The sequence below is a fragment of the Aphidius gifuensis genome, linkage group LG4, assembly GCF_014905175.1.
Source record: "Aphidius gifuensis isolate YNYX2018 linkage group LG4, ASM1490517v1, whole genome shotgun sequence".
NCBI classification, from domain to species: Eukaryota; Metazoa; Arthropoda; class Insecta; order Hymenoptera; family Braconidae; genus Aphidius; species Aphidius gifuensis.
The window spans coordinates 23815270-23827478 of record NC_057791.1 but is presented as its reverse complement, the minus strand read 5'-3'; the positions used below and the strand labels follow the sequence as shown (position 1 = coordinate 23827478).

The 12209-nt window shown below is 27.5% G+C and overlaps 1 protein-coding gene across 4 annotated transcripts in view; it reads right to left on the bottom strand.

Annotated features, from left to right (window-relative positions):
- LOC122855850 (homeobox protein prospero-like) overlaps positions 1-12209 on the bottom strand; it is a 105296-nt gene that overhangs the window by 25472 nt on the left and 67615 nt on the right. The window lies entirely within an intron of this gene.

The window sequence follows — 12209 nt, the reverse complement described above, 5'->3', positions numbered from 1 at the left end:
ATTCTATATTACCATATCATAATCCTTATGCAACCATCCACTAACGGCACATTCAAGCCGTCATTCGTTGATCTGACAAGTGCGAGAATGAGAAATAGATGAGAGATAAAAAAAATCTATATATCCAAGTGCCTAATTAAAAAAGAAAAATACAAATAGACACCCGCACAGACTGAAACGGAACAACGGTTGTTCAGGTTATACATATAATATTGGAGACATCATATATTATATATAAAATACCATCTGCATGTTGGAGAAAAATATATATGTGTACTTTTTTTTTTTTCTTTTATTTTGTACGTTATATCTACCCTTCTGTCTCTGCGCGTTATAATGGGCTGCTAAGAGTGCCACATTGAGGGAGACGCCCGAGCACCCACGACAAGTTACGTTGATGATAAAAAAATAAAAAAAAAAGGCATATCATAGTGTACTTGAATTGCCACACTTCGATGCCAAAAGCAGTGTGAAGAAACCTCCCACGTGTTCAAAATTATAACACAGTGCATGCCGACTGATATAAAAGAAAGCGACGAATTGTGAGGATTCACGCAAGAACGAAAGGTTTTTTTTTTTATGAAAAAAAAGATATATATGAAAAGTTGATACCCCGAAGTGATTCATTGTATAGAAGTTTATATAATTAGGATAATAATAACGCTCTTAAAAAAAACATTTTTTTAATTTTTGTATTTTTGAATTGTTATTTTTTTTATTTGTTTTTATGACTTGATGCACTCGTATTTTAAAATTGAATTATTAGCATCTTCAAGGCAGGAAATATATTGTATATTTAACTTTAAAAAGTTGAAGTTTTTTTTTTTTAAAAGGATATATGATCTACTGGCAAATTTACATTTTGACTCGAGAGTCTTCTTGCTGAAGAATAGAAACGGTTGGTTGCAAGAAGAAGAAGAAGAAGAGTGAAAAAAAAAATGAAAAGAAAAATAATAATGATAATTTTAAAGAAGACCTGAAGAAAAGATGCAAAAAGGTTTTGTATACCGGTACCACCTTTATTTTCTTAGACTTTAAAAGGATCTATTGTAAGGATTTTTTTTTCTTGATTTTTTTTTTTTTCATTTCTTAAGTTCCCCTTTTAACGGTTATTCCAAGTCAACCGACCTTTGACAATACCTCAGCCATTACCCCTCTATTTCTCCCCATCGAAAAATAGCAAAGACGAAATATATTTAACAGCCCCTTGTGTATTAAGTGAATTCTCATCGTTGAGATATTCAACAGAGTATTTTACCTTGACCCTGAAAGTCTCAAAATCTTCAACCCCTGTCTTTTCTACTCTGTGGCTTTCTTATTCTAACAACTTTCCCACAGTCATTTTTTTTTTTTTATTTATTTATTTTTGCTTTTATCCTTAAAGCATTTATTCAAGTCGTAAAGTCTCTCTAATAGGCGGGTTCGACTTTTTAAACGTCGAAAAATTATAATAATATATTTAAAAATTAAAAATATTTTTTTTTTTTTTTTGTTTTATCTTATGTATGTGTTGTTGTTTTTTGTTGATAAAAATGTGCAACTTTTAACATTAGGGTTGAGGCACGCGTCAAGAAGAAAAAGAAAAAAATTAAATAAAAAACAAAACAACAGTTGGAAAAAATTTTTTATATACAAGTACACATGTAAGTGTATATAAAATTTATATAAATAGAGTGTTTGAGTTTTCAGTATGTCGTTAAAGTTAAAGAGAAAAATTGACATATGCATGTTGCTTTTACAACCCTTCTTAATTAATATTTTACACTTTAACACCGTAAAACTTGAGTAAAAATGCAATTCAATGTTTCGTGGTTCGTTGACGTCAATTGCTTATGCTATAATATTTTTATAAATAAATAATTTTATAAATTCCCTTGAAGTATCTGCTAATTTGTAAAGAAATATTCAAAAAAAAGTTTAAACCCAACCATACAATATATAAAAGTAGAATTTTATATTTTTATACTGTCTTTTTTTGCAACGTTGGTACTATCAACATGATGATGATGATGATGATGATTTGTGCAAAGAGCAAGAGGCTATAATCCGGCTTCAGGACAATATCGTGTGTGATCAACACGGCAGATGTGCTGTCGACAATGAAAATCGTCTCGTCTACGTTATAGAGAAACTACTAAGGGTAGTAGAGGGAGAATAAGGAGACGAAAAAAAAAAAAAAAGCAGGGGGTTTTACAGATATGTAGTATATAAGCAGAAATGACGATATTCGCCCCCTCGCAAAAATGAAATGAAAGGGCGACTCGAGAAACAGGGGCCCTAAGAGTTAGTCAAAGAGAAGGGTACCATAAGGGACTCGACAAGGTGGCCAAAAATATGAGGGGGTAAAATTTACACACGACATCGGTAAAGAAATAAAAATAAAAAAAAAAATATATATATTATAGAGAAGGGAGAAAAACGAGAAATGTTTATAAGGGGGTCCAAGTACCGCACGCGCCAATCTTGCACAATACAAACGCACTTGGTTATGTCCCGTGCTGAACCCCCTTGCCCCCTCTTACCTCACTCTCTTTATCTTTTTTTAAATATATATATTTTTCTCTTTTCAATGAAAAAAAAAAAACCCCTATTCATCTTGCATCTGGTTGTTGCCTTGAAGCTTTTCTCTTTCTCCCTTAATATTTTTTTTAATTTAATTTTTTTGCTTTCTTTCTTTCATTTTTTTTTTTTTTGATTTCTCGCCCCATGTTCTTTTTCTAAGAGAATAAAAATAAAAAAAATATATATAGAGGTAAGGAGAGGGGGACTACATCTGCCTCGAAAAACAATTCATTTGTATGTCATGCTCGTCTTACTGCCCCCCATTTATTTTTTTTCTCTGCTATTTTTTTTTGATTGTCAAAAAATTCTCAGCTTCTATTGTGATTTTTTAAATATTTATTATTATTATTTTAATAGTGATTTTTTTTTTTTATATTTGCAAAAATTGTGTATGTTCTGATATTATTTATAGAATATATAATATTTGTTAAATATATACTGCACTATAATCGCACTATATAAAGTGTTGAGAATGTGTTGAGAGATAAGCCCAGAATGCTTTGAAGATTTTTACTCTTGAATAGTTACTCTCGGGCCAACCTTGTTCCATCTTTTCATCCTACAATATATTTTTTTTTTTTCTTTATATAACTAACAATCTCACTGTCCTCTTTTAGCTAGCCCTCTTGAGTGTAATTTTATCCCCACTATTGTGAAGGATCGTCACATGATTTGCATCATCACTATATACCCAGTCACAACGGTCAAGTAATTTTTTTATTTTTTCAATTTATTTTTCATTTGATCGATTTTACATAGGCTTGTTTTCTATGTGTATTTATGTATTGTCGGTTGCATCGCAACATCACGGTCGTGTGCATATTATACTTTGCTATACATGAATAAAAGACACTGCTGTTGTCTATGTTGATGCATTCTATCACTTTGCTTAAACTCTTTCTCTATTTTATAAAGAAAAAATATATGATAAATAAAATTTAAAAAATTGTAGACTGATGATGACGTTGTGCAGACAACAACTACGACCACGACGACGACAACAGAGGTTCGTTCATAGTATAAAAAGTAAAGTATCATCAACCAAAGCTATATAGTCTTTATGTCTGTTGATGTTGTGAGAATTTATTCATGTATACATATGAGAAAGCGGAAGTGAAGCGTAGACAATAACTTAATAATAATCTCAAGAATAAAAATTTTACCTCAAGTAATATTTTTCTTCTAGTTTTTTTTGCTTCATCTAGTTTAGTAATAATAGTTAATGTTAGATTTAATATTAGAAGTGGAGCAACGTCATTCAGTGCGTCATTACTATTTTTTTTTTTTTTTTTTTTTATAGGCATTATAGATATTTACTTGAATGAGTTTAAAGACATTTTATATTTTTATATACTCAATGTACAGTAAAATGTGGATATACAACGCGTGGGATAATATTAAAGAAAACCACTGAAAATTATGTGTACAATTGTACACAAAAGAAAAAAAAAAAATTTGTTCATGTGGGAGAAAAGGGTTGCCTAGGTTAGGAACTTGAAAAATATATCCTTTGTTAAATACCCTACAGGGATCGTTCATTCTTTTCTGTTAAGTCGACCCAAAAGAAATAAAATAAAAATCAATAATTCTTTGTTAGCTAGTTCATCCTTTTGTACATCAAAATATATTCAATAAATATTTAAAAAAATCATTCAAATAAATTTATTAATTTAAAAATAAAAAAAATAAAAAATTATTTATAACTTTTTTGATTATATTTTTATTTAAAAATGATATTTTTCTTTATATTTCATTGAGTAATTTTAATCTGAAAGTGAAAGTGTCTGAGTCACCCTCAACTCGAGGGTGATAGACATTGTCCACCCCTTGAGCTAAAAAAAAAAAAAATTTATAAATGAAGAGAGAAGGGATCAGTGTAAAAAAATAAAATAAGAAATGAAAAAAAAAATAAGTTATATATCGTGAGATTATCGCGTGCTGAATTTGATCTATTGAGAGAACCGTTGTGTATTTTTTTATTTATTTTTTGGTTAGTTTGAGTAGTGAGTATGAAAGAAGTTTACGGATAAATTTTTAGGTAAGGTCTCGTGACAGTAGGGCAGTAGGTTAGCCAAGGGGTGAGTTTATATAAATATATATATATACTATATCTTGTACTAAATCCACCAAGGGTGAGACTTGATATTCTAGTTTCCCGCGGGTTACAGCAACAGTAAATAGGATTTACTTTTGCAACTGTTTGAAATTGGATAGACAAATAACTGAATATTTATTTCTCAAAGATCATACCTAATACAGACAGTTACACAATTATGTAAAAATATACAATATGATATCTTATTTGTGTTTAAAATTATTTACATTACGAAGCTAATATTAATTTTTTTTTTCGACAGAATAATTTACTGATAAAAAATTAATTCTTTGAATGTCTGACTAAATAGTGACTGTTACTACTTGAGCAATATTAGCACGTCTAATTCTCGAGGTTAATCTTCAATACGACAATTTTTTTTTGTATTTTTTTTTGGTCGTTCCACTTGTCGCCCCTATTTCAAGCTAAGATTAGTCATGACATACCCGCATAGAAAATATTGTTGGCTTATTTGTTTACATTATTAATTTGTTTTTTTTTTTTTCCAATATACTTGGATACAAATTTTTGTATTGAGGCATATGGGCGATTAACATAGTTCTCAATAACGGTATATACTTATAAACATTTGAGATTTTATTTTTTTTGAGATACAACGAGCTCATTTGCAAATCGATCTTGCAATTTTTTTAAACCGTTATTTTTAAAAATAACAAATGTTGGTATATGTTTCTTTTGAAATTATTATTTCTATGCTAGTCTGTTAATTTATAATTATTGAAAAAATAAAAAATAATTCTAGACAATGCTTAAGAAATTTCTTTTTTTGTAAAAAGTAATTTGTAAAAAATAAAAACTGGATATTTGCCAAATTACAACGATATGTTTGTAGCGATAATTATCAAGAAAAAATTCATCAATGGTCAGATAATTGAATATTTTTTTTAGAATAATAATTTAAAACAAAGAGATATGAAAATATACAGACTGTTTAATTAACAAAGATGAGAAAATAAAAAATTTGTAACTGTTTGATGTAAAAATCTGTGGAGGACATTTGTAATTTGTCTAGTATCATACTCGTATGTTCAACAAGAAAGACTACTAAAGTATAAATGTTATTATTTCCCTTTGGCTATAAATCAAATTTCAATGTAAATATCGTTTATAGATTTTACGATAAATCAATATTTACGTCTGCGTTACATCTAGTAGCCTGTCAATAAATTTTATTTTTTTAATTCTCAACAAAGTATAAATTAATTCCTTCAATATTATTCAAAAAATTTATAAAAAAAACAAGTAAAAAAATGAAATGATTAAAATTTGAAATTAAAAACTTGTGAGAGAGGATAATTTCTGAAAAAATTATTTTTAGGCTGACCAGGTATATCAGCTCTGGGTAATCAAATGAAAATCAGGGAAAAAAATAAAGACGAGTACAAAATATTAAAATGAGATGAAAAAAAAATAAAACATTACGAGAAAAAGACAAATGCAAAATGAAGCACGGTTGTATAAACTCGTAGAGAGATAAAAAAAAATATTAAAAAAATAACAAGAGGGGGCTGGTAACGAAGGTGAAAGAGTGAAGGGAAATTTTGATTGCCGAACGAGACTCGTGATAAATGAGAAAAAAAAGAGATAAAAATTAAACGAAATAACAAAAAAAAAAAAAGCTAGATGAGACTAAAAAATACATAGAGGGAGAAATTTCAAACGAAATCAATTTAGAGCTACTGTCCAGTCGAACGTTACCCCCAGTAAATCTCTCTGTCTATCAAACTACCTATCTACATGTATATAAAATCTGCCAGGGCAAATGTTGAATCGTAATTTCAGTTACTAAAAATTCAGTTGGAAATAAAGATAAATAAAATTTACTATGGTTTTATAAATTTTCATATTATGCATAGCCATTGTTCCATTGCAATTTTACACTGCCAATGTCATTCTGCACACTTTATTTAAATTTAAATTTAAATATATTTATATAAAATTTCTTGCTTCAATATGTGGATAATGTAACTTGAATTAATTTTAACTAAATAGACTGATAAACTTTCAATAACTCTGATAAATATTTAATCAATTTTATTTTTAAATTTTTTTTATTTTTTTTTAATTGTTTAAATTTTTAATAAAATTATTTAAATTTTAATTTTGTAATAATATTTATGTTTAGATTGTTAAGTTTCTAAATTAAAATTATTTTTTTTTTTTACAATGAAAATTTATGTCTACATGAATTTCGAATTTCGATTGAAAGCTCATTTTTTTTTCTTTTAAATTTGAAAATAAATTATTTGAAAATTGTTTTAAAAATTTTCACAGTGTATTAGTTGAATTTTTTTTTTTTTTTTTTAGTTCAATCACTACGTAAAGTATTTAAAATTATATATAAAATGAAAAAAAAAATTATTGTTATATACGTTTGATGTGTGTATATGCGAGTGCTCGTCCTCAAACTTTTTTGATAAACTGTTTTTCACGTTTTTCGACGGTTGAATGCAAATTAAAATCCTCTCCACAAATAGAAAGAAAATAAAACAAAAAAAAAAAAAGAATTTAAATTTAAAATAGATAAAAAAAAAATAATAATTGTCATTTGAAGCATGCACTTTTTATCCTCACTACCTCGACTTCTCTTTCGGAGACTAAAATTATATAAATATATTGTAAATTCTTCTCGTCTTTGTTACACACATACACCAGCTAATCACATGAAATTCACAAAAGCCGATTAGACAATAACATTATAACATTTAAAAAAAATTTAATTATTAAATTTTTAATAATTTTTTTATTCTCTTTGAAAGTCTTCAGTTAAACCAAGCATCAAAAAGCTCTACATATTCAAAAAAAAAAAAATAGGTTTCTACTTTGCATTTCTAATAAATAAATAAAAATAAAAATATTATTATTATTATAATATTTAATTAAATTAATTTTTATAAATATAAATTAAAATTTGAATAGAGAATTGAAAAAAAAAAAATTTCATTTATAATAAAAATAGTATGAAAATAAAAATGATAATGAAAAATTTAAAGAAAATGTTGTAGGATTAATTTTTTTTCTATTGAATGTGTATTTCGTGTTCATGCTGCAAATAGCAGCTCATAGCGCCAGATTAGCCTTGCAATAGTGATGCTTACATTTCTTGTACTGAAAAAAATCCCTCTCTACTGCAGAGTTTGTAAAAAAAATTTAAAATAAAAAATAATGACTGCCCTCTCTTGACTAGCAAAGGGTAGAGATGCACGATGCGCATATATATGTTTACTGTTTTCTGCGAGACGATCCAACGATTCTCTCTGCTTATCAAACCCACGGATTTTATCTTTTTCTCTACTCTTTCGAATAGCTGGTTTTCTCTTTTCGTATAGATAGCCCCGCGGCCACACCGCATTGTCTACAAACCAGCCAATACCCGTCGTATTTCTCCTACTTGTGTTCATTATCAGCAGAAAAAAAAATACAAAGAAAAAAAAAATAAACCCAAACGAAAACAAGTAAAAAAAAATAAAGAGAAGAAACAACATGGTAGTAGAGAAAATAAGCTAGAGTACAAGTACCAAATAATAAAAAATAAAAAAATTTTTTGACAAGAGGACATCAGTCTCTTCTGTTCCATCATAATGACAAGTTAATTTTTCATTTTTTTTTCTCTTCTACAAGTTAATTACAAATATAAATTTCAAAAAATAAAAATTATTATTTTCATCAATTTTTAGTTTAATATTTTTTTAATTATTCAAACGATAATTAAGGGCTTAATTTTCTCAAGAATTTAATTAGCATCATACGAATGAAATTAAAAAAAAAAAAACCACCAAGTAAGCAAAATCAAAAGTGCCTGAGAAGGGTGTCAATCAAAAGGGAAAAAAAAAAAAAAAATTAAAAATAATAATAGTCATCAAGAAAGGTGTGAAAATAAATGACGATGTATATTTTTCTTTATTTTTCATGTTGATTTTTCTTCTTTCAATGATGATAATAATAAAATAAAAAGTAATCGACCACTGAGCGTAAAAAAAAGGAGAAAAAAAGATTCAAAAAAATAAAGAAAAAATAAAAAAAAATACTAGAGAAAGCTTATTACAATGCATGGTAAAAAAAATGATATAAATTGAGAGAAGGGATACATATCAACAGTATGCATCCGTAATATATAAAGCCACTAATTAGCGCCAAGAACGTAATTAAGTTATTTTTAAATGACTGGTATTCACGCTACATACTGAGCTTATACGTTTTATATAAGGGTCGTGGACAGATTGGCTCAACTTTTTTTGCAAAAATAAATAAATAATGACAGACTCTTTTATTTATATTTATTTATTTTTTTTTTTTATAATGACTTTATATATGCACAGACGTTTGACGTTGTATACCGTCAACGAATCTTGCGCTAAGAATTGTATAGTATTAAACGAGCACGAGGCTATACACATTCACCCACCAATGACAAATTTTTTTTTTTATTTTTTTTCTTTTATTTAATATTGATTCGCAGATTTTATATGTATATTTGCAATGGTAATCAAATTTTTTATACATATTTTTTTGTATGAAAAATTGAGTGTCGACAAAAGCAAGTATAAATTTAATGATACTTTTTGTATTTTTTATTTGTGGTGGTTTGTTATATTTACTGGAGATATTGAGGTAATTTTTTTTCTTCATTGTGGTAGGTCGTAAGTTGATATATGTAGAAAAAGCTACCGTCAGCTTTGGGGAGGGGGTTGGAATATATGAACCACCAAAGAGTTGCCACTCCATTGTGCCGTGTACTGAGTTTTTAATTAAGAACGTAAAAATTCCACGAGATCTTTTAGTTATGCTTTTACGTATATGTAGATATGAAAAATTTATAGTTATGTGTATATGAAACTCGGAAAAATTTCAAGTTGAATTTTTTTTTTTTTTTAAGAAATAAAGAATACCAAAATAATAATAATGAAATTAGAAAAAGAAGAAATTTTTAAAAATTTTAAACAGGAGAAAAGTTGAAGATGTTGGTTTTTTTTTTTTTTATTATTATTTTGTTTGGCTAGGGTATAAATAAATATACAGAGTTGAATGCATTCATATGTATTTTTTTTTTTTGGCTTTGTAATAATGATCGTACGGGGTAGGAAGAAGATAGTCAAGTGTGTCTTTATGTAATTTTAAAATCCAAAAAAAATCAAGTCAACGAGATCATGTGTATGTCGGTATGAGACAACTCAAAATTTTTTAAATATTTTTCTTTTCATTAGTTCATCAAAGCATTGACAAAAAATATATATAAAATAGCTATATCTTTAATGCCGCAAAGACGACAACTCAAATATCAACTTTTTCTTTGATTTTTTTGTTTCCAGTAAAGTCTCTTCCAGCCCTTAAATAATAAAAGATAAAAAAACTTTCTTTTACCAGTTGCCCAAGGGCTTTTTCACCTTCCGAAGGCTTTTGTCTCAACAGAGGCTCTTCTTTACACTTTTGCTCATTTTGTCAAGATTTATTTTTCAACATTATGATACTTTTAAAATAAAAAAATCTACTTGTCAAATTACTTGTTAATTTTTTTTAAACCTACACATAAATAAAATAATACAATAAATTTAAAAATAGAAACAAAAAATTAAATTAAAAAAAGATTTTCCTTATTTTTTGTTTTATAAATATCAAAGTTAAAAAATACATAAAGATTGACGAGTTTATCCTCTTAGCCATTGCGTTATTCATTGAGGCAACGAGTCCACGATCTCATTTGTGTGTACATGATAGTGAAAAAATGAGTAGGTTGAGGTAAAAAGAGGAAAAAAAGAAAAAGCATAAAGTAAGTAAATGAGGGAAAAAGATAGAGAGTGTATCTGTCACTGGGCAAAGAGATTATATGAAGCAAGAGTATGATAATTACAAGGCCTTTTTCTCCTACTACTTTGTATATCTCTACCTCATCCGCCTACTCCTCAACTTCCTTTCTTTTTTCCTCCCATTTCCGTTAGCACACTTAGTTCATTTTTTTTTAAATTTTCTCTGTGGGACTAACTACATATACATGCTCAAAATACACCAGAAGAGTATGCACATGTTTGCACTGCACAGCAGCAAAAATAAAATATATAAAATAAAAAAAAAAAATCAAGGGGTGGAAAGCTGTAGATTAAGGGATGGCTAGTGTGTACAAACTCGTGTGTGGAGTCTCTCTTACCTCAAGGCAAAAAAATTTTCTCCACCCTTTATATATTCAACATCCTTCAGCTTATTTCTTTCTTTTTTTTTTCCCTCATTCTAACAATGTCACTGAGGAAAATCAGGATGACGTTCATACTCTAGATACAAAATAAAAAAAAATACATCTATGCAAGAAATAATAGTAAGATAAAAAATGTAAAATATAAAACAAAGTAAAAAAAAAAAAAAAATGTAGCGTGGTTGACGCTTGAAATAGATAGGCAGATAGATGGAAGATTTTTTTCTTTTTTTTTTAAATGGCCCTCGGTGTATGTGCATATTTGCAATTTTTCTCCCCTTCCATATATACACAATTCTCTTGCTCTATTCTTCATAAACGGCAACCTAACTGCCTCCCAAGCTCGAGTACACACAATCTTGTGGGATTAAAAAGCACACATACCCCCTCAGTTATAACCGAAGAACATGTCGTGTCTTTTTTTTTTTATTTCTCCTTTTTTCTTCTTGTATTTTATTATTCTTTTTTTTACTTTGGATTCTTGATGTAAACCCCTTTCCTCACATATCGTCATCGTCATGAATATCGCTCACATTGACTATTCGTCTCATTTATGAAAATTGCCTCTTGTCTTTGTTTTATATATCTCAAGTTTTTCAGTAAACTTTTTGAAAAAAAAAAAAAGCATTTTTTTATTTTCAAATTAGTACTTTCTTTGGTATTGTTAAAATTCCCTTATCATTGTCATAAATTTAAAATGGCAATAATAATAAATTTGAATATGAAGAGTATTTTTTATTTTCAAGAGAAAAATTATATTTAATTTTTTTTTTTAAATTATCAATTTATTTTCATGATGTAAAATTAATTAATTAAATTTTTTTTTTTTGAATTATAAATATAATAAAGGAAGAGTATGTATGATTGCAGTTGATGTATTTTAAAAGAGACCATGCTGTGCTGATTACAAATGGTTGACAAACTGGAGTATATGCGTGATGTCTATTAAGCTCGAAAAAAATAATAAAAAAAAATTATACGAAGAAAAAAATTATATTAAAACAAGGGAAAACAACACGAAGGTCTTTTGCGCTTTAAGTTAAAAAAGAACAAGAAATTTTGTCTACACACTAATCATAACCAACCATCCAATCGACCGTCTCTTATCTCTGTTTTTTTTTTTTCAGTAACAATCGATCACGTGTCGTGTGACTGGACAAGATAAGGGGTTAAAAAAGGAAATTTGTCTTTAGAAAATTACAACGTTACTTCCGTTGTATTATTATTTTTTTTTACAACACCAACATAAAACAAATATATATATTTTCGCGCAAAATACTAGCCTACATCTTCGAAGGGTTTAAAAAAGAAGAAAAAAAAAAAATATAGGTGTGGTGATTTGAAGAA